Source organism: Apium graveolens, chromosome 8, assembly GCF_009905375.1.
Source record: "Apium graveolens cultivar Ventura chromosome 8, ASM990537v1, whole genome shotgun sequence".
NCBI classification, from domain to species: domain Eukaryota; kingdom Viridiplantae; phylum Streptophyta; class Magnoliopsida; order Apiales; family Apiaceae; genus Apium; species Apium graveolens.
In genome coordinates, this window is record NC_133654.1 from 76,650,624 (window position 1) to 76,675,650 (window position 25,027).

Here is a 25,027-nt window from a genome sequence, read left to right on the forward strand (position 1 = left end):
ATGAAACAATAATCTAATCTTCTAAAATCTGCAACAACTAAAATACAAGTTTATTACCTCTGTACTATCTCCCTTGTCTTATTCATTCTAACATCTCCATCCGCTTGCAGCTGAGATCTCTCTATTTTTTTGTCTATTAAGAGCTATTCACTTTTATCCTCATTTGATTTTGAAAGAAATAAGAATTCACAAATGCCCAGCAAGTGTCATAACTGATTTCCAAGTATCAATATTAAAAGAAATTTTTGGACACAATTTTAAATAATTTATAAACATTTTTGTTTATTGAAAGTAGTTGGTCGAATAAAACATTGGCCTTTATTAGCCCTTAATCATAAATCAAAAGTAACGAGTAGTTCACTGATTCACTACCTGAATCCATTCTTCTTCCGATTTTGTAATCATAAAACTTTTCAAAAAGGAATGTCGTTAATGGAGATCAACAATAAATTAGACTAGACACTAGAATCCTTATTCGTACTCATGTCCTGCTGATCAGTCAGGATATAGTACAGATCTATACTCATCTTTATTGATCCATCGAGGTACCCAGGCACTATGGCCTTCGTAATTAAGGGTCTGGCCCATCCTCAGCCTATAGGGTCCCGTTCATTTCTGGCCCTCATCATAACCATCCAGTCCGTAGAGTATTTTGATATCAAATTATTTTGATTTCAAAACATCCCGATCCAGGGTTCACAAATAACCCAGAATAATAAGTATTTGCTCAAGAGATCAATCGATAATAAAGGAACAATAATGAAAAGTACGTGCATAATTAAGAGTAATTGCAGCGAAATATAAAAGAGTTAACTAGTCTGAACTTAGAATAGGAATGAAATATTTGCAGTATATCACAAGAAAGTTCAGGAATACTTGCCTTGATAAGCTTTAACAACTATTACTGGTTGACTTTGGACCGACTTGGACGTTCCGCTTTATCGTCTAACCACTAAACTATCCTGGATATGATTCCAACACTCAGATCCTTCGATTGAAACCTTGCTGAGCTTGACGACTGACCACTAGCATATTTTTAGTCTGACGTCAACCCTCAGGTCTTTCGACTATAACCTACAGAGTCGAAATACCCTAATTTAGATAATCGTTTATGCTTGACATATCCTTTCTATCAAATCTACCCATTTGATATGAAATCCCGACTCGTATTTATATGTATTATTGAAATACACATAACAATCAAGGTTCACGTCTTCAAAATTCAGTTCGGTGTTAATTTTCAAAAAGTAAGTATACCCGTAGTTTTGAAAGATAGGGTAATTGATTTTTTACAAAATATCTTGTCACGACAAGTAACTAGGTTTCATATAATATATTTATATATTCTTGTTCAACGTTTTCGATAATTATAGGTTATGTTCCCGTATTTTCAAATTTAATTTCCAAAAAATCGGGCAGCGTCTCCTCTTTTTATCGGCACATGTCCAAACATAATCGACGTCAAAACAATCAATCAACCAAGCAATCAATTCAACAATCACAATTCACAATCCAAATTATGCGCCCAACTTCGATATAAAATAACTAATTTTTGTTCCGAAAAATAATATTATGAACTAATTATTATTTATATAGATTTAGGACTCAGAATATTCCATCACTGTCCACCGTCGGCTCGCCGAGGCTCATCGCCGACGACCGTAAAATTCGCGGGTTCCCATTTATATCGGGCGTCCTATGCGAGTTTCAACGATAAGTAAAATTAAATCTCGCAAACATCGAATAATTTATTTAACAAAATCAATCAATTATTCCCTGCAAAAATAGTAAAAATTCAATTCAATAATAATCAAGCCAACAACAGCAGTACAGTCGAACACAACACAACAACAACCCACGCGCCTCACGTGTCGCCTAACACACGCACACACCACAAAATTGTCGCCACTCCTTGCCGGAAAATCCGAGGAGGCGGCAACAATGGTAGAAATCAGGAGGAACAAGACATACACACCACACATGATTCGCACACACACAAGCGTTTCATATATGTACATATATTAACAACAGGGGCTGAATCGAAGAAACCACCAGAGATAACCAGAAAACAAAAATGGTGACACACACGAAAAAAATAGGGCGGTAAGCGAAGAAAACGGGGGGGGAGGTGGAAGAAATCAGAGAGGGAGAAAGATAGAGAGAGTCGGGAGGGAGAGAGAGAGAGAGAGAGAGAGAGAGAGAGAGAGAGAGAGAGAGAGAGGACAGAGACGCGAGAGAGAGATTGAGCAGGAGAGAGACGAGAGGAAAGAGATTGAGCAGGAAGGATAAGGAAAGAAAAAGAGATAAGAACCTTATCTGATTTTATTCCATAATTACCCCGAATTTGATACTGTAATTACTGATTTAACGAACAATTTGCAAGTAAAATAACTCAAAATTATATTAGAATTGCTTTAAAATTCTCGGGGTAATTAAATACTAATAAAATAAAATATTCATAATTTTTAAACCATTTTTGGATCGCATATCCGACCCGCATTTTACGATTTAACGAACAAACGTGCGGTTGAATTTAATCCGAAAAATTTCCGAAACAATTTTAAAATTCTCGAAATATTCCATACTTAAGGAAATATGAATTTCATGATTTTTGAAGCATTTTGGAATTTAATACGGAATTTATACTTAAATGCAATTAAAAAATTATTTTGAGCTAAATAATTGATAAAATATTGATTTCTAATTCTCTAAATTTCCAAAAATAATTTTTTAAATTATAAAACCATAAAAATAATGTTAGAAATAATTTCAATATTTCTGAAAATAAATCTTCAATTAAATCATTTTTAAAAGCGAAAACAAAATAATACAACTCAGTATTTAATAATACAATTAATCCTCGAACATCACAGAATCATACCTAGCTAATAATAAATTCAACACTCTGCTGACAGAGCCATAAATATTTTATTTGTTTAATAATTTCATAATTACACTTTTATATCGGATCGGAAAATAGATTACTTAGCCGCTAACTAACTATAAAAATAATATCATTCGATATCAGATTTGAATAATTATCAAAACCGAGCTTCTTATAAAACACCTTAGGAGAAAATAATGTAAAAATATCCCGTCTCTCGAGAATACGGGTTTTATAGATATACCGAAAAGAATATAGTATCAAAATTTTTGCACCGGGACTCGTACGGATCAAACCGTACTCCGGATCGAGAAAGTCATAACACGGAAAATATTCAGAATAATCAGATTAGGTTCAGAAGGAGTTTTCCAAAGAGTTTTGGGTTGTAAAAACGCAAAAATGGTTGTAGTTGGATGATTCCCAGTTTTATAAAGTAGTTTTATGATTACTTAAAAATAATAGTCATTAATTCTATAAATCCTTATAAAGTCATATAACAATCCCAAAATTACCAAAAAAATACAAAAATTATCTATAATTTATTTTGGATATTTAAAAATTAAAATACCTTAATTTTATCATATATAAACACCCAAACATCACTTCCAATTATCAAATAATTATTCAAAAATTCACATAAAATCACATAACAATTATTTATTGATAAAAAATAATTACATGATATTTCCCAGATATTGCACTCCATTCACAAAAAAGCACTCTTGAAATCCATTTGAAGACCTTGAATTTCTTGTGTGCAGCATACGCTAAGAACATCCGAATAACTTCCAGTCTTGCCGCAAGAGCAAATGTCTCATCAAATCAATACCTTCTTGTTGTGAATAGCCCTTTGCAATAAGTCTAGCTTTGTTCCTGATTATTGTGCCATCTGAATCTGTCTTGTTCCTAAAAAACAATTTTATGCCAAACACTGATTTGTTCTTTGGTCTTGGAACCAGTTTCCAAACTTCATTCCTTTCAAACTCATTCAACTCCTCTTACATTGCATGAATCCAATCAGCATCCTTAAGTGCGTCTTCCACTTTCTTTGGTTCCTCCTTTGAAAGGAAGTTGTGATGAAGACATTCATGTTCAGTTGCACTTCTGGTTTGGACTCCAGCTGTAGGATCTCCCATGATAAGATCAAGTGTATGATCTTTTGTCCATTTTACAACCTTTGGTAATTCATTCTCATTTCCTGATGCCCCCTGCACTTGTGCTATCATATCCATGAGAAGCTCCCCCTCTATCAGTGTTGTATGTTCCTAATTGAGAAGGACTTCTGTTTGAAGACTGGTCACCAAACTAATTATGATTTTCGATTGAATGAATACCTCCTGATGAGCTATCATCTGTTGCATTTGAAAATTTTTCAGTAGATCCTGTATTTTCTGGTTCATCTTCTTCATTAAAATTTGAATTACTAGTGTCATCACTTTCTTTCTGTGGATGTTGCTCCCCTTCAACATGTGGATCTTCATGAACTAACACTAAACAAGATCAGAATCGTCATTAGGATCTGACTCATTGTCAGGATTTGATTTGTCACCAGAGTCGGGTAATTTATTTGAACATAAAAGATCTTCAGACTTGAGTCTTTTATTTACAAACACAAGTTCTTCATGCGAGTCTTCTTCAATTCCAGTGATCTTCTTGTCATCAAAGGAAACATGAATTGATTAAACAATTGTCCTTGTTCTTAGATTGAAGACTTTTTATGCTTTTGATGAAGGATATCCAACAAAAATGCCTTCATCAGCTTTTCTCTCAAATTTTCCAAGCATTTCAGGATGTGTTCTTAGAACAAAACACTTGCATCCAAAGATATGGAGATGTTTTAAGCTTGGCTTCTTTTCCTTGATCATTTGATAAGGAGTCAATCCATGTCTGTTGATCAAACTCAGATTCAGAGTATAACAGGAAGTGTTGATAGCTTCAACCCAAAAGTATATTGGTAGATTAGCTTCCACTAGCATAGTCCTACAAGCTTCAATAAGCGTCCTGTTTTTCCTTTCCATAACACCATTTTGTTGAGGTGTTTTAGGAGCTGAGCTATTTTTAAACTCTATCCCATTATCAGTCCTCAAAATTGGACTTTGTACTTTGTGCCATTTTCAATCAGTCTAAGATGATCCAAGAGAATATTAGTTGTTTCATCCCTACTGTGTAAGAAAAACACCCAAGTAAATCTAGTGTATTCATCAACAACAACTAGAGTATACCTTTTCTTGTTCATTGACGTTACATTCACACGACCAAAGAGAACCAAGTGCAGCATTGGATATGGCTTTATGATCGATGATTCTGACTTGCTCTTGAAAGAGGTTCTTCTTTTCTTAGATTGTTGACATGCATCACACAAACCATCAGAGGAGTAGTACATGTTAGGTAGACCTCTTACCAAATCTTTCTTCACCAGTTCATTTAGATTATTGAAGTTGAGATGAGAAAGCTTCTTATGCCAATTCCAACTTTCATCTACTGATGCCTTAGTCACCAGAAAAGTTTCTAGACCATCAGTATTTGCATGAAGTTTGGCTTTGTAAATGTTTCCACATTTGTAAGCTTTGAAAACTATTTTTTTTGAGATCATATGAACTATTTCACAGTGCGTATCATAGAACACGACATAGAAACCTCTGTCAGTAATTTGAATAATGCTCAACAAGTTGTGCTTCAGTCCATCTATCAAAGCTACGTTTGAGATGATGACATTTCTAATGATAATATTGCCATATCCCAGTGTTTTTCCTATATTGTCATCTCCATAGGAAACCATTGGGCCAACCTTCTCCTCATATTCTGACAACAGGGATTTATTTCCAGTCATATATGCTGAACAACCATTGTCCAAGGCAAGCACATTCTTTTTGTTTCCATGTAATCAGAAATATAAAAATTAGTCAGAATATTTGAGAACCCACACTTGTTGGGTTCTTTTTGACATTTTATGCATTTTTACATTAGCAAATCTCTTGTCAGGATTTGGTCCATCAAGATTTACTCCATCAGATTTGTCTTGACATTTTTGAATCTATAAGATGTACGCACATTCAGTTTCACAGTTCTTTTTTAAAACAGTAATTTTATTGATTTTTGGTAAAGGATCATAATTGTTGTGACACAAACTATGATAATCTTTACAAGTGTCAGTAGAATGCCAACTGTTACCACAATGAGACAAGGATTTTATTGTTTATACAATACTGATCTACCACTAATATTAGATTCATGAATTTTAGACACTTTCTTTTTAGGCTTCCAGCAATCAAAAGGCTTTCCTAGGAGCATTAGGAATGTATTTATAGTTGTTTGCCTTGTTTATTCCTTGTTTTTCATTTCTATCTCTCTTAGACCTAGGTTTGGGAGCTTTAGACGTTACCTCACATATCTTCTTGTCTAACTGACTCTTAGAGAGAAGTCCTATGTTTTTACCTTTCTTTTCTTGCATTTTAGGATCTTCTTTCGCTTTGGCATGGGCTCTAGGTTTAGCTTTTTCTTCAGCATTATTCTTAGAGGTAGAATCAAATTCATAGACTGACACAACTTCTCTTTCATCAGTTCCAACAAGCTTAACTGGAGTAGTGTTATTAATAGATTTATTGATATTCCTATCAGCAAATTTGTCAAAACCTAGATATTTTTTCCAGTTTTTTATCACTGATGAAATCATGAACTTTCTTTCTTGAGGTCATCCAAGTTTTAAACACCTCTCTTTCCTATTCTAGAACTTTTCTAGTCTAGCATACCTGATGTTTATCTGAGTTTCATTACGTTGTGCTCTATTACATGCTTCTTCATGTTCATGCATGCAAACTTACTCAGCTTCTAAGAAATCATTTCTTTCTTTAAGCCTTTTATTATCAGCAATAAAACTATCACATTCAATAGTCTTACATTTAAAAGTAACATGTAAAGAGTATAAGAAAGTTTTCAGTTTAGGCACATTATCAATATCAACAGGAAACATGAAGGTACAGTATCAGTTCCTGAGGCATTATCTCCATGAGCTACCATGAATGCATAACATTCATCATTATTTTCAGTTCCTGATGAATTTATCCACTATCTGTTGGAGTTTTTTGTGACCAAATCTTTTCCAGTTGTCTTGGGGCACTTATTAGCCAGATGTCCCCTTTTATCACAGTTGTAACATGTCACATTGGTCTTGTCAAACTTCATTTCCTTAATGTATTGATCATCACTCTTTTTGAACCTGTCTTTTCCTTGACCAGAGAACCTTCTGTTGAAACCATATTTTCTCTGTGGTTTTCCAAACCTCATCCTTCTGAAACCTTTCACAAGTATTGCAGCCATCTCGACTACTTGAGGATTATCCATATCAATCTCAGAATCCTCATCAGTATTTGTGTCAGGATTTGACACATCATCAGTAACTGACTCTTCAATAATGTTCCTTCTCCTTGACCTGTCACTCATCTTTTCCTTGCATTTGCGAGTCTCTGAATTAAGAGCCACATCCTTCATCTTCTGACCTTTTCTATTCTTCCTTTGCTGGATCTCCAAGTCATGAGTCTTCAATATCCCATACACTTCATCCAGAATCAGAGAATCAAGATCATATTGATGCCTGATTATTGAGGTCTTTGTATCCCAATCTTCTGGAAGAGCTCTCAAAAACTTGGTGTTTGAGTCTTCCCTGTCAAATTCTTTTCCAACCAATGATAGATCATTCAGCAGTGTCAGACATCTATCATATATGTCAGTAATTGACTCATCATCCTTGGCATCAAATTGCTCATATTTTTGCACAAGAACAGCTCTTCTGTTTTTCTTTATTACTATAGTACCTTGACACTGTCTCTAAGGCATCCCATATCTCCTTTGCAGTCTTGCAGGCAATAACTCTATTTGACATCACATTGTCCAAACTGTTATACAGAATATTCCTGACTTTAGCATCTTTAAGCATCGCAACTTTTTCAGCATCTAACCACCTTGATTTTTCTTTTATGGCATAGTGTTCAGGAGCATATGCATACATAGCCACAGTTTTCATAGGATATGGAGGTCCTATTTTGATGATATCAACATATGAATCATCAATGACTTCAAGGAATATCAACATCTTTACTTTCCATGTATAGTAATCAGCTTTCTTTAGGATGGAAATTTTTATGCTTTCATACTTACTTCCAGACATCTTGACCTTTACAAATTAACAGTTTAATTTGATCGCTCTGATACCACTTGTTGCCCAGTAAAGTAATTGTTTAAGGGGGTTGGATACAATTACTAAATAAAGTGATGTATTATGAAAGTAAACTAAGAACATATGAATAAAATAACGATTTATATTGAACTTTAATAAACTGTTACAAAACTCTCTTAAGAACAATATTCTTAAGAGCTTCTAGGTTATACGAATACTCGAGTTTTGCACACCACATTGTGATAACCTATTCTGTGTTTATATACTACACAACTACAAATCAGTCCTCTATCAATTACAAGATATATTACAATATAATTCTAATACTTTACATACTAAATTAACTACGATCCTATAAATCAGCACCTTCTGATTTATCTCGCAGTCTTGACTTATCATCCAAGTCATTCTCAATGGATAGCCTTGATCAACAGATAAATGCTTTAGCTTCAACGCATAATCATTTATATATATCAACGGATGATATTGAAGCTTTCAATGGATAATCATTTTACAGCAGTTGATCATATATAGATTGTGACATAGATCCTGATCTTCGACTTAGCCAATTCTCAACAATAACATACAACTCGTCTTTAAAGATTTGACTCTATATTCTCTCTTTTTTAAAAACTAAATGTAAGTTTTAATCATCAAATCCCAAGAATCAACTCATATAGTATGCATGCAAATAGTTCAACCCTTATCTAGCTTATATACTACAAAATCATACATTCATATTCGAATTCATATAATATCGAATCTAATCACCAAAACAGATACGATCTTAACGTTAAACTCTTGTTTATCCATTTTATCACATACAACAAATCACATATCAACTTAAAATCATTCAGACTAAATATATAAATCAAAAACCACATAACTGAATTTATTCACATAATTCGAACCAAAACTAATGAACTAAAATTGTGGCGCCCCAAAATCCGGGGTTAGGGATCTAGGATGCCACGCCATCTTAAATCTTGTATAACACTTATCTCGTACAACAATATATAAATACTCACACCTTTATGACCCCACACTTATCCACACGCACACACTTATAGGTTACTGTCTTGGAAATAAACAATGCAATACTAGAGTGCATCAAACCACAAGGTGATAAATATTACAATCCCAAAAGTGATTAAGTCTTACCACGGGTGTAACCTTTATGTAAGCTTAGACCGGCGGCCAAACATACGTTTCATAGTTATTATCTTACATAAGTCATACTTATAAATAAGTCGAACTAAAAATAACTGAAAACCAATCCAGCTTATTTGATATACCTGGGGTACTGCACCAAATATCCTACAAAACAGCTAGCTGTTTCCTACCCATTTCCTGGCTGTGAGTTTCATGATAGGTATCTTGACTCACTGTTATGTTATATGAATTTAAGAAAATAAGTGTGAGCTATAATGCCCACCATAATTATGTAGTATGAAAAGACTGTATGAGAAATTCATGTATGATTCCATTTATGATAAATTTGTTTATTTAAAATAGTTCTTCTCGGTGATACACACCTTTTTTCAAAAATAATTTTTTTTTGACTTATTAGCCTGCAAATACCTTAATGGTAAACCAAGCACTTAGGTTACAATTCCAATTGGAAGAATATAGGACATTCACTGGAGCCACTGCTTATGATGACCAGTCGTAAGATCAAAATTAGTAACCTTCTCTACTAGTAGGAGGATGACTTCCGAACTCCTTGTTATCACCCTGGCCGCATACGGGCTATGTGTCATGTTTTGGGTATACACACACTTCACAGGTCGTTAGGTACACATGGTACCGTCTCCAACGGTACTGGAAGTCTCCCCAGTACACGAAGTACTGAATCTCTACCCCTCCCTTGTCCTTTAAGAAATACTATCATATCTCAAGAACTCGAACCAGGTCGAAGTTCTCCAAGCGTTTTGCTTGTTGATAGGCACAACTCATCACGTTTATATATATATATATATACTTACGAAAATTTCATAGGAAGCACTAAGATAATGTGAATTGACCGTTGTCAATAAATAAATATTTAAGGGGGAGTTTCTTTTTGAAACTATAGTCAAAATATTTAAAAATACATTGAAATAATATTTTCAACGATCCGAAATAGTTAGAATGATTCTCTGAATCTTCAGAAAATATTTTAAAATATGTTTTATGAATTTTAAATCATCTTAAATCATTTAATAAATTTTTAATAAATAAATAATTATTATTAAATTATTAAACCTCGAATAATTATATTTTAAAAGAATATTTGAAATAATATTCCTTAACTAATTTATGTTTAAATAATTAAACTAATCTTTAATAATATAATTAATCGAGTTTGAAATAAATAATCCTTGGAGAATACTTCTCCTATATTAAATTAATAATTTAATACTTCGCAAGTGGACATCGAGTCCCTTGGAATAAAATAAGTACGGACTTTTGATCGTTCAAAACATCATCGGGATAGTTCTCGGGTTTTCATTTTATAACTCCGACCGACTCTCGGTCTTATGATTTATACATCACGCTTATGGTAGCGCTAAAATATTCTACGATTATACATCGTAACACAATCGTTATTGATGCGTAAAATCTCAAAATGCTATTATCATGGCAAGCATGACATTCGTATGAAAGACAGTATAACAACTTTTCACAACACAACTGTATATAGATTCGGGTTCGTAAACTGACCTGGGTACTTTGAAGTGGAGGGTGCTCTAGGGTTCGCCCGGAAATCTATGATTCTAAACAATTTCATTTCGTTAGATCCCGTTCGGTATTAATTGCTACTTGTACATACGCGATACTTATTGATCGTTCATGTAACTCACTTTACTCTTATTATTCCATTAAGTATAAGTACTCGTTATATTCGCTTTCCTTTCTAAATCCCTTATGTCTGTTAATGCCTTTTACGTTTGGACCCTCGGCTCCGCTCGCGATTCTCGGCTCCGACATTTTTATAAAATTGAAAAATCCATATTTTCACTTACAATTTTTATTGCAGTTAATACACTCTATTTTTTACTCTCTGTAAAAATTTCATGATTTTTGAATATTCTTAAGTCGATCATTTATATTTCAAAATTTATAATTCGTAGCAGTTTTTATCGCGTTAAATCATTTTTAGTAAAGCGGTCATAACGTTTGATCCGTAAATCAAAATTAAGCGATTCAAGCGCCTAAACGATCCTCATAACATTGTCTATCATACTCAAGATTTATTTTCCAAGAAAATATAGTTTATACTTTCTGTAACTCTGCAGAAAACTTATAGTTACATTTCATTCATTTTAACAACGTTACGATTACGATACGAGTTTCGTTTACAATCTAGATCACTAACCAACCATCAACAATCTAGCTAGCTATTCTATTTTCCAAGCTTTGTATATATCTCATAGCATTTGTCAAATCTTTCCATATCTCTTAGGATTTTTCAAATCTTGCCATATCTCATCCAATCTAGCTAGCTATCCTATTTTTCCAAGCTATAATACTGGCTTAAGTACCTTAGTTACTATTCAAGCCACTATTCACTAGCTAGGCAATCATAGTCTCTAGCTAGGCTATTATTTGGTTATTAACCATGGTTAATTTCTTACTCTAGTTAGCTTGTATGGTTATATTGGCTCGATACGTTTATTTATTCATTTACGCGTTCGCTCGGTCGCTTATTCATTTTCATAATAAATCTTCGTAAGCGGTTCGAGGGGTAAATCATTTCTTAGACGTCCTTTATGTTTTAAAGCCTCATACTTGAGTTTAAATTTGTAGGATTTTAGATTTGTAATTATATCGTGATTCTCAGATTCCTTGACGGTTACTGGATACGATCATTTTTCAAAGTTCGTTTTTTTCGAAAATTAATTGTGTTTACATATACTTATTTGGTACGTATAATCATGTTATCGACTTGGAAACAAATTTTCCAATGCACGGGCTAAAAAGTTTTCCTTGATTGTCAGGGTTACTATTCATCAAACGTTGTTACAAAGTCTCAAAAATTTGAGTTATTACAAAAATCACATCAATCGAATTTATCATATAATTCAAACTAAATTCTTTCTAAACCCAAAAGTTTCATTCAGATTTTCTAAAAAACAACATGCAATAATCAAATAGAGTTTTTAGGGGTTATAGAACTCATACTAGCATCATTGTTCACCACCGGCTCACCGGAGTTCATCAATGGTGGCGGAAAGGATTCAGGGTTGCCAAATTCGGCCCCTAACTCGAAACCTCACCAATAAACTTCAAAATTTTAATACCAATTCAACATGCAAGCATTCAACAACTAATTTCTGCAAAATCAAACTAAAGTCCCGAATCAAAGCAAGAAACCGAGAAGATATCATCACTCGAACCAAACACGATCACACACATATACATGCAACCGTGTATGTGTATATATAAGGTAAGAGAGGCTCAAATCTTAGGTTAGATTTGAGTTTTGCCGAGAGAATATAAGAGAACAAGAGGAGAGAGAGATATATACCAAGAGAGAGGGAGAGAGAGTTCGAGAGAGAAACAGAGAGCAAGGGGGGGATGGAAGAAGGAGGTAAGTTATAAGGTGAGAGGGCAGGGGTATTTTGGTAGTCTCACAAATAAAAATCTATTTTTCTCTTTTTCTTTTTCTTTTATATTAAAACGTGTAAACTCCATTTAATAATATTAAAATTGCTTTATAAAATCTGAAAATACCACGAATTATATTTTTAATACAAAGAATATAAAATTAGCTCTCTCCTCATATTTTTAAAATAATTTTTCAGCAAGCGAATTATTTTCTATGAATTTTATAAATAAATATCTGATAATAAAAATAAACTCTGGGAAATCATTTTAAAATACCAAAATATCAAAATAAATCCAACTATAATTTTTAAAACGTCTCTAGGACCATTCTATGGATAATAAAATAAATTTCACATCTTGATCATACTCTAGTAATTTTATAAAAATAAATAAAAATCAAATAATCATTGTTTTACTAAATAAACCCCTTTCAAAAATATTTAAACTTCCGAATCACAAACGTAAATATCCAACAACATATATTCATCTAATAATATTAATCGCAATTCGTATTTATACACTTTTATACACAATTTCTATTATATATATATATATGGATATCGATATTAGATATACAACACTTTTAAAATAACGATACGATTTGCAAACTCCACTGCTGAAGCTGAGTACATAGCTGTTGAAAATTGTTGTGCTCAAGTGCTTTGGATTAGAAACCAACTAATATATTTTGGACGAGTGTTATAAAAGATACCTATCATGTGTGAAAATACTAGTGCAATATCTATTGTTGCTAATCGTGTTAATCATTCTAGATTAAAGCACATTGATTTAAAGTACCATTTTATTAGAGAGCATGCTACTAATGGTAACATTGAGCTCATTTATGTTCCAGCAGAAAAACAGTTAGCTTACATTTTTACTAAACCTTTGGATAAAACAACATTCACAAGACTTGTAAGTGAGATTGGTATGCTAAATTCTTAATCTTATGGCAAGAACACAGCTAAAATGTTACAACATATTAATTCTAAATGAATCAAAATTATTTTGATTTAATTAGGAATTAACTAAATATGGTTTATAAATATTTCAGAAATCTTTGTATATTTATTTTTCAAAAATAAATTGAACTTGGAATTTTTCTAATTCTAAGAAAAACTGTCCAAAAATTAATTCATATTGATTATATGTGAAATTGATATAAAAAAGAATCAACATAATACCAAAGTATGTAGAGAAATGAGTTCTCGATAACTCTTTTCTGATTTCACGATAGACTTCTCGAAAAGTATTTTCCTCACTTCTTGATAAATTTCTCAACAAGTCTTTTTATGACTTCATGATAAGTCTTGTAGAGATCTTGATATACTTCTCGACTTGGAGTTCTCTACAATACAACTTTAGACTTCTCGATAACTTAGACTGGAATGATTTGTTGGGAATATGTTGTGAACTTGATGATAAGTTAAACAAAATAACTTAGTAGATTTAACTTAGTGAATTTTGTAGCACTCGGCTGATGATCTATTATAGTCCTGACGGATGAACTTTACAGTCCCGACGGATAACAGATTAACATCCATCGAGTGAGTAGCTTATGTAACAAATAAGTTATGTAGCACATTTATGCAAGCAACATTGTGTAGATTCTCTAGGAGTATATGAGTCATGTTGACTACTAGTGGATATATAGAATACGGTGACTAATTGTAAATATAAGATGTCTTGTAATTTTGTATAAATGAAATGGAGTAAAGTGACAGAAAAGGCTCCCGACGGATGGTTCATAAAGACTTCCGACGAATGATCAACAATGTCCCGACGGATGATCAAATTCAAATAGCTATTGACAGTGACAATATAGTCACATGTGTTGGGTGTTTGTAAAAGGAATGTGGCAGCCTGTTAAGTAGGATTTCGAGAACAAAGAAGCATTATCATTTCCATGCAATTGTGAAGATATTCAAAGATGCTGAAATAGAGTAGTGAAGCATCATGGAGTTAGAATAGATATGTTTTGTTTAATTATCTTGTCTTATTGTCATGTAAACTTGGTGATATATAAACCAAGTGAAACAAATAGAACAATCAACTGAGCAAATACATTTTCTCAAAGAAATAGATAAGGCTGTACTTGTAAGAATTTCTCTGTAGTTTAGTTGTTCAAACTTGTAAGCAGCTGTGAGCTATTCAAAGCTTCACAGAGTTCTCAATTTGATATATATATATATATATGGTGAATACTTTCAAATCTACCGGAAAGTTTTAAAAGCTTGTGTTTTTATTACTTAGTGTTATGATTTCTATCACTCTTTTATTCCGCACCATTGCTAATCAAATACTATTATATTTATCAAGTTAGAACATTCTTTAAATTTGAAAAAGTAGCCAGAATTACATTCAACCTCCCTTCTGTACTTCTTATTGTATTGTTAGGGAATAACATAATTTAATTTAATTTAATAAATAAATTGTAATAAAATACTTTTTATGTCAAATTAATTTTAATTTTATATTGCTTTTTTATAATATAATTAAAATAAATTTAATCCTAATGGGAAAACTGGATATTTGTTCTATATAACGATATGTCACTATATAGTTTTTGATGAGAGTCAAGAAAAAAAACATCTAAATATGAGTTCTCTACACTCTCCATGTGACTCCTCAATATAATTTTTACCGTTTCTAATTCTCTTGTTATGGAGTCACATCTCCACACTAAAATACCCATACATCTCGACATAACCCCTCTTTACGCTTTCGAAATCTCAATTGACCTAATTACATAGATTTTTCACCATTTCATATCTTTTCAAGCTTTCATCTTCTCAAAAATATTTACCCACTCATTTTTCACAAGCTTACTAATGGCATCCAACACAAACAACCAAAGAGCAGTAATCCTCAATGATGGAACCAAGTATTTTGTGAAGTTTGTATCTGAGTCTTATCTTGCAGGAGCTTTTACTACCAATCCAACCCTGTATTTGGATGTGTTGAACGAGTTTTGCAATAGTCTTGTTCTACATACAAACATAGATGACAACCAAGTAGTGTCCATGATGGTGACTTGTCCAATTAATAGTGTAGTTGTGGATTTTAATGCCAATGACACAAACAAAGCATTGGGCATCTCCACAGTGAATACGGTTGAAACTCCTAGCTCTCAGGAACTGGCAGAATTCATGGACTTCATCAATTACAGTGAAAAGATTGATCTAGCCAGGATGAACAAGAAAAATCTAATAAGGGAGTGGTCCTTTGTCTTTGACACAATAATAAGGGCCTTCATATGCAGGAAGACAGGATATGATAACATTTCAAGTGTAGTCTAGAAGCTGGTATACTCAATGGGTTATGCCAAGAATCACATCCTTGGAGAGTTAATCATCAGGCTGACAATGTCTTTGGTAAGTAGGTATAAGGAAATTTTATTTCCTAGATTTATCATGTTTGGTTTAAACTATATGGTGAATGACATTCAACAAACATCAGACATTGATGCAAATCAAATAGGTATTCATAAGTCATTGTCCAAAATTCTATTTGGACAACTAAATATAAAGAATCAGGAAAAGGTAAGCCTAAATATCACTAACTTTATGTTGGAGAGATTTAGGACTTACCCTTACCCTATGCCTGATACGAGAAGTACTTCCATTTCTAGTACAAATATGGCTCTTGGTCCTGTAACAATACAAATACAGGCATACCCACAGGACCCTACAACAGCTAAAACCATTTATTCTCAACCCCTAGATGTTAGCAAACCAACTGCTCCATCCTCTCAAAAGGGTGAAGCTAGTAAGAAAAAGAGAAAGCAAGTTAACCTAGCTGTAATTAATGAGAATGAAGAGATACAAGGTGAGGATGTGAGTCATCTGGTCAAGAAACCAAGGAAAAAGAAGATAGAACTGACTACTAAAATGACACCTCTGCATCTTCCCAAAAAGATGCAGTTGTAAACAAGGGCTTAAAATAGACTCTAGTGGCATCTTCTCAACAAGATGTCACTATTGAACAAAGCACTCTTCTAAGTGCATCTTGTAAAGTGTCTACACCCCTTCTTGAGCACACTCAAGAAGGTGAAAGAAGTAATGAGGATGGCACACACCATGATAGCACATCTATTGAAACTCCCTCTTCTACTCAAGGGGATTTGCCAACACTCAATAGAGAACTCACTTATCCCATTTCATAAATTTCTTCTTCATTCAATGAAGGACTTGAATTCACTTCTCAAGTCCTGCTAAAATCAAGGAACACAATTCTTGAAACTGTGCTCACCACTCAGGAACCATAATTAGATGGTGAGTGGCCAAATGCTGAGTTAGACCTTAATGACACCATCATAAACATAGGAGTTTCATCAGTTTTTACTGAAGACCCTGTGTCAATATCTGCACCTTCATGTGCACAACAGCCATCCCAGGCTTTAAGGTTTGAGGGTAGTACTCTTGAGGGGGAGCTACTCAAATCCTCTCCAATTCAATTGGAGGTTCCTCTGGCAAGAACAACTCCTTTCAAAACCCTAGTTGACATTGCTTTGACAATTGAAGCTAGGAGTCCAATTTCCAATGATCCATCAAATAAGGAGGCAAGTACTCAAGCACATTCAAATACCAGTTCTTTGCATGAAGAATAAGGGTTTGAGTGGCCATGGTACATGATAGTAACCTGGTCAACTCCTCTCCAACTCAAATGGAGGATCACTCACAAGGTGATCAACATACTGTCACAGCCACAGTTCACACCGTGAGTCCAACTATGACTTTCGTCACATGTGTTCCATCCACCTCCACTAGACCACCACCAAACCTTGACCTATCATCCACCACTACACAACCATACTCACACCTTTTTTCCAACTGTCTTAAAGATACCCAAGCTCAACCCACATTTTTAGATCGTATGCTTGTGGACCAAATTGAAGGATTTGACAGTATAACACAACACTTTCTCATATCAAACATGTCTAACTAAGACTATCAAGCCATTCTACAATCTTACAGAGAAGAAATTGAGGATCAACAAGCAAAGATAGTAGAAAAAGCTAAGAAAGATGGAAGTATTGATGGTTGGCTCTCCAAAACCTTTAGTATTGGCATGAAGGAAGCATTGTCGAGATCAGAGAAGAATATGTCACCAATCTCAGCAGCAATGCAAAGGTGCTAACACTTCAAGAAGCGTATGATGCCATCACAGAAGTCTACAAAGCACAACTCAAGGCTCTAAATTGTATTGAAAAGGCTTTAGAACTCTAGATGGTCATTAGGATGAAATTAGGAAGATGGTCGGTAAGAAGATTGATGAACTCATGCCAACTCTTATTGATATCAAGACCAAATTTATCAGATTTTCTGACAAACTGGCAACTCTTAATATCACAACTGTGAAAGAGAATATCAAGAAGCTCCAGGAGTCATTCATAACTCTTCATGAGGTGATCCAGAAAGAAATAACTCAAAAAATTGACACAAAGGTGAAGCTGAATCAACTTCACAAGGCTAGATATGAGCCTTCTGCTTTAATGATGGAGGAAGTCTGGAGAGGGGTAAATGACATGTTTGATGTTGGGAGCTCTATAACTACACCATCCATTTCCTCAACCCAACAAATCCAAACTCTCCAAAACCAAGTAACCGAGCTTCAAGATTCTAATTTAGCATTGGTTTCTCAAGTCAACCCAACTCACAGCTCAGGCGCAAAACCAATAAAATGACATTAGATCCCTGATAGAATCCTAAAATTATTTTCAATTGCAGACAAGTGCGTCTTTGAGAACTATCATGGGTGCACTAAAAGTCCCTCTACAAAAAACTCCACAAACTGTCAGGAAATAAATCCCACCGAATTCTAGTCAACCTGATAATAAGCCTAAGGGGAAGATGGAAGCCAAGCTTAAATCTTTACATCAAGCAGAAGTTGGTATGGAAGAGAGACCCAAGATGGAAACTGAAGGTCCTTATTTTGACAAGGAATTTAGTGAGTTTTTAGAATGTCTGAGAGTCTCAATGAACCACAACCATCATACATATAATAGGGCTATTGACAGAAACATAAACTTCTTGAGAGTTCTTCTGGTCACCAGGGATGTGCTGAGGGAGCAGAGAATTGTTGTCAACATAAAGGACAATTGAGTTGACAGGTGCATGCAGGTCTCACTAGCATTTCTTAAATCTAAGAGAGCCTCAGAACTAAATATCTTCATCAATAAACTAAGGGTGATGATTCCAGAAGACACTCAATTGTTAAGAGAACTAAAAGCAGGCCAATAATGAGCTTATCCCGAGGCCTATGTCAAACCTAACAAGGGAGTGGCATACATATTCCAGACTACCAAGAAATACAAACATTTTCTAATTCCTAAGCATTGTGTCATGAAAAACAAGAAGCTGTTGATGGTAATTGAGACATTATTGAAGGTAAAGAAGATCAAACATGATGATGATTTGGAGATTATCACAATCTTGGGGAGATATATTCAAAATACTGAAACCAAGCTACCAGTGACTGCTATCGATGACAAAGATGATGACAAGGATGATGACGAGTAAAATAAAGAAGAATACAAATCTTTTGGCTCAAATCCAAGTTAATCTACCAAAAGTAGTGGGAGTCATAAGGATGCAAAGGGTAGCAAGGATGAGAAGAAATGGATGGATAAAAAAGGAGACAAGAGGAAGTTGTAACCAAGGTGGGAAAGATATAAATAAAATAACAGTAAATCAAGAATCTACAACTCTACAAACCTCAATCCAAAATCCTAGCCAATCAAAAACTCAAACCACCCAAACCACCAAACCTAAACACCTCTACAAACTCACAACCAACTCTTTACTAAAAATTCCCGTCCTGCACAATCAAACTTCCTTTAAGAAAATAGCCAAACCTTCAACGTTCAAGTCACCAGTAAAAACACACTTCAAGTCCATTGGAAGAAAATTAAAGAAGAGCAAGGTTGAATTGGCAGCATTATGGAATTATTTTAATGAATACGACTTTTTACCAATCTAAGAAGAAATCTCAGAAGATTATTATAATTAGCAACAAGCTATATTCATAAACAAAGTTTCTATTGGTAACTTGGGAGATGTACGAATCTACTTCAAAGATGGATCATTCAACCTGCTCAACAAAGAGGTAATTGAGAATTACTCAATAGTGGAACTTGAAAGGGTGATTAGTCTACTGAATAAGAATGACTCGCACACAAAGATGAGAAAGGCAGAACTGGTTACAAGGCTGAGAGACAGAGAAGAAAGAAGAGAAAGGGAGAAGGATGAGAGGGAAGATAGTGCCATAGGAAAGGTTAAGGAGATGGAGATGTTCGAGAAAAGATCAAATGCGTTGAAAGCTAGAGGATTGAGCAGGGTTTCCTGAAGATGGTGTATTTCTCAATATCAAGACATACAAATTCTCAAGGTTCAGAGTTAATTATCTTGACAGTTACTTCTTAAATGAATGGCTAAAGATTTGTATTAGGTCACAGTCAGGTTTTGAAAATTTTAGAAATCTGTACCTTTATATTTCTGTCTGTCTTTTAAATTTTCGATTGCGATAGTCTTGTTATCAGGAATGAATTTGTTGTGCAAGACATGCTTTAACATAACAAGACTAATTCAAATTGACAATCCTAAGATTTAGTTGACTTGTGATAAGTGGCATTTTCTACCACTTAGAACGTCTTATAATAGCTTAAATTGGTGTCTCGAATCAAGTATTTTGTGTATTTGATGCATTTTTCTAGTGTTTGTGCATTTCAGGGTATTAGTTGCATTTTGGGGGAGAATTCATTAATAATAAGCCTTGGCATATGTTTAGCATTGCAAGTGGGAAGGTATGAGCAGATTACAACGAAGAAACGGAGCAAAACAGACCATTTTTCCAGAAGGGGTCTGAGCGCCCGCTCAGCTATATTGAGCGGCCGCGCAGGAAGCTGAGCGCCCGCTCAGCTATGCTGAGCGGCCGCGTAGGGTCGTAAATTCAGAATAATTATTTTAGACTTCTATTTCTGTTTGGCTTCCAACTTCTGAGTAATCTGGGTTTTATGGGACTCCTATATAAGTAGATTTCAGAGACGTTTCATGAAGGTTGGATCGTAGTATTAATCGAAGAGCGAAGGAGATAAGGAAGAAGACCGTTTTAGCACACCGCAACGAAGAGGAAGCATATTTTCTGTGATTCTTTATTTCGTTGTAACGTTGGATGCTAGTTTTCTTTACTTTGAACCTATTTACTCTTGTGACATACTCTGGTTTAATATAATTAGTTTAGTTATTAGTCTCTTGTGTTTATTTATCATGCTTTCATATGAACCCATGATGACGATGAGTGCTATCATGGGCTAATCGTGATCATGGGGTCGTAACGGATTTACTATGGAATTCTTTAGTTAGTTGTTTAATACCTTAGTGTGTGATGATTTTATGATATCTAGTATTGGTTGCGCTTATTCGTCTTATGTGCGTCACGAACATATAAGATAGGGTGTTAATCTCTTGTGAAGCGACGGTGGATCTTGAGATTTAGAACTTGCCATGCTAGCATAGGTTCATGTACGAGTATGCATGATTAGTGGGTAACTCTAACCGTTTTATTCGCCCTGTGTAATCAAAAGGAATAACTTGTTCTTAAATCGTTATGTTGTCAATTTCTGTAGATATATAGGGACTCAACATAATTGATGCCTATTCAACTTCTATCTTAATTGTGGATGTTTGGTAGAATGATATTAGTATAATGAAAGTTGGCTTTTATCAGTTTCGTGTTATTCGATTAATATCATCACTGTTGCATGCTAAGGGTAATAACAATGACTATTGAAGGAAGTAGTACTGAAGTTGTGATCTCATGAGTGTTTTAATATTGTTAATTCGAAGTATTAATTAAGTGCTTAATTGTAGTAGTTAATTGTAGTTAATAATTAGTTAATCAATTCTAAGTGTTATTGTCTTAACATTGAGAAATAATAATACATTGGTGAGTGAGTTTAATTGAACATAATTAGTCTGAGTCTCTGTGGGAACGAACTAGAAAGTATTCTATATTACTTACGAACGCATATACTTGCATGTATTATTAACGCGTGATTTCGCCCAAACAAGTTTTTGGCGCCGCTGCCGGGGACTCGGCGTATTTGTTTAGTTTATGTACTTACCATCATTGGTCATTAGGACTCAGTGATTAAGACGTGTTACTTATTGTTTCTGGTTGTGTTTCAGGTACTTTAGCGAGCGTTTATGCAAACTCGTTCTCGTACTCATAAGAGGACTTTAGATACAGCTGAGGAGACAGACGAAGTTCTTGATATTCCGGAGAAGATAGATTTTGAAGATTCGGATTCAGGAAGTGAGCAGAAAGAGCCAGTAATCATGGGTGATCGTATTGTTCCAGCAGATCCAGCTCTTATGGACTTTTCTCGGCCTAAAATTGATGACATTCAGTCTAGCATCATGCACCCGGCTATTGAGGCCAATAACTTTGAAATCAAGCCGGGCACTATTCAGATGGTGCAGAATTCTGTTTCTTTCGGAGGTGCTGCGACTGAAGACCCCAACATGCACATAAGGAATTTTGTCGAGATCTGCAGTACTTTCAAATATAATGGTGTGACTGATGAGGCTATCAAGCTGAGGTTTTTCCCATTCTCTCTGAGGGATAAAGCTAAGGACTGGTTACATTCCGAACCAGCTGGGTCCATCACTACTTGGCAAGATCTTGCGCAAAAGTTTCTGGTGAAGTTTTATCCAATGGCAAAGACTGCTGCTATGAGGAGTGCTCTTACTCAGTTTGCGCAGCAACCTACAGAATCTATGTGCGAAGCTTCGGAGCGCTACAAGGAGATGTTGAGAAAGTGTCCACATCATGGAATGCCCGATTAGATGGTGATCACTGGTTTCTATAATGGTTTGGGGGCCCAATCTCGGCCCATGCTCGATGCAGCAGCTGGAGGCCCATTGTGAGCCAAAAGCTATACTGAGGCTTATAATCTTATTGAGACTCTGGCTACAAATGAGCATCAAAACCCAACTCAAAGGATGATACCTGGGAAGGTAGCAGGTATTTTAGAAGTCGATGCAGCCACCGCTATTGCAGCGCAGCTCCAAGCGCTGTCCATGAAGGTCGATTCACTAGCCACCTATGGAGTCAATCAGTTAGCTATGGTCTGTGAGCTTTGTGCAGGTTCTCATGCTACGGATCAGTGTTCTCTTGTTAACGAATCTGTTTAGTATGTGAACAATTATCAGCGACAACAGCAGCCTGTGCCAGCCACTTATCATCCTAACAACAGAAATCATCCAAATTTCAGCTGGAGTAATAATCAGAATGCTATTCAGCAACCATATCAGCAAGGTGTGAGTAAGCAGTTCAATCCACCTGGATTTTAGCAACCGCAACAATATGCTCAAAGCAATCATATCCTCAACAGGGAGGTGCAGCTGCACCCACTAGTGCTGATTTTGAGGAACTTAAGCTGTTGTGCAAGAGTCAGGCGGTGTCGATCAAGACCTTGGAAAATCAAATTGGTCAAATAGCCAATACAGTGCTCAATCGTCAACCTGGCACACTTCCCAGTGACACTGAAGTGCCAGGCAGGAAGGAAGCTAAAGAGCAAGTCTAGGCTATTACCTTAAGGTCTGGAAAAGTTGCTGATGCTGAAAAAGTAAAAGAAGGAGAAGCTGAAGTTGGAGATGAAGAAGCTAAGCAAAAGGAGAAAGCGGCAGAACCAAGGAAGTCTACTGTTGAACACACTCTGCCTGAGGGTAATAGAGGGGAGAAACAGCTCTATCCTCCACCACCTTTCCCTAAGAGATTGCAACAATAAAAGCTAGATAAACAGTTCGGTAAGTCTCGGAGATGTTCAAGAAACTTCACATCAATATACCTTTCGCTGAGGCTCTGGAGCAAATGCCTAGTTATGCAAGGTTTATGAAGAGTATTCTTTCAAGGAAGGTGAAACTGGATGACCTTGAGACCGTTGCTCTAACGGAAGAATGCAGTGCTGTGCAGCAGCAAAAGTTACCTCCAAAACTGAAAGATCCTGGTACCTTCACCATTCCTTGCACCATTGGCAAGTTGTCTTTTGACAAGTGCCTTTGTGATTTGGGAGCAAGCATCAATCTGATGCCATTGTAGATCTTTAAAAAGTTGGATTTGCCTGATCCACAGCCCACCTACATGTCTCTATAATTGGCTGATCTTTTTATTACTTACCCAAGAGGCATAGTGGAGGATGTGCTAGTCAAGGTGGATAAGCTCTTCTTTCCTGCAGACTTTGTTATTCTGGATTTCGAGGAAGATAAGAAGATTCCCATAATTTTGGGAAGACCTTTCTTGGCTACTGGCCTTACCTTGATAGATGTGCAGAAACGTGAACTTACTATGAGGGTGCAGGATCAGGATGTGACATTCAATGTATTCAAAGCAATGAAATTACCTACAGAAGATGAGGAGTGCTTAAAAGTGGATTTGATTGATTCTGCGGTTACTTCAGAACTCGATCATATGCTACTGTCTGATGCATTAGAGAAGGCCTTGATGGGGGATTTTGACAGTGATGATGAGGATGGCAATGAGCAATTACAATATCTTAATGCTTCTCCCTGGAGGCGAAAGCTAGACATGCCGTTTGAATCTCTCGGTACTTCTGACCTCAAAAATGCTGAAGGAAAGCTCAAACCATCAATTGAGGAAGCACCTACCTTGGAGCCTAAGCCATTGCCTAAACGCTTGAGGTATGATTTTTTAGGTGATGCATCTACTTTACCTGTTATTATTGCATCTGACCTTTCAGGTAGTGAGGAGGACAAGCTCTTAAGGATTTCGAGAGAATTCAAATCGGCTATCGGATGGACTATAGCAGACATCAAGGGGATCAGCCCTTCCTATTGCATGCATAAGATTCTGCTAGAGGAGGGTGGTAAGCCGATTGTTGAATAACAGCACAGACTTAATCCTATCATGAAAGAAGTGGTGAAGAAAGAAATTCGGAAGTGGCTGGATGCAGGAATCATTTATCCTATTTCTGATAGTTCTTGGGTGAGCCCCGTGTAATGTGTACCTTAGAAAGGAGGTATCACTGTGGTAGCAAATGAGAAGAACGAGATCATCCCCACTCGAACAGTCACAGGATGGAGAGTATGCATGGATTACCGAAAGTTGAACAAGGCCACGATGAAGGATCACTTCCCTCTTCCGTTTATTGATCAGATGCTTGATAGGTTGGATGGTCATGAGTACTATTATCTTCTGGATGGCTACTCGGGGTATAATCAGATTTGTATTGCACCAAAGGATCAAGAAAAGACTACCTTCACTTGTCCATTTGGCATGTTTGCTTTTCGCAAAGTTTTGTTTGGGTTATGTGGCGCACCGACCACTTTTCAGAGATGTATGGTGGCTATATTCTCCGA

The 25,027-nt window shown here is 35.3% G+C and overlaps 1 non-coding gene across 1 annotated transcript; it reads right to left on the reverse strand.

Annotated features, from left to right (window-relative positions):
• Positions 1–22,378: 22,378 nt before the first annotated feature.
• LOC141681719 (small nucleolar RNA R71) lies at positions 22,379–22,485 on the reverse strand. Its single transcript, XR_012559144.1, has one exon. It is a non-coding gene; the product is annotated as a small nucleolar RNA R71 (small nucleolar RNA).
• Between the last annotated feature and the right edge of the window lie 2,542 nt (positions 22,486–25,027).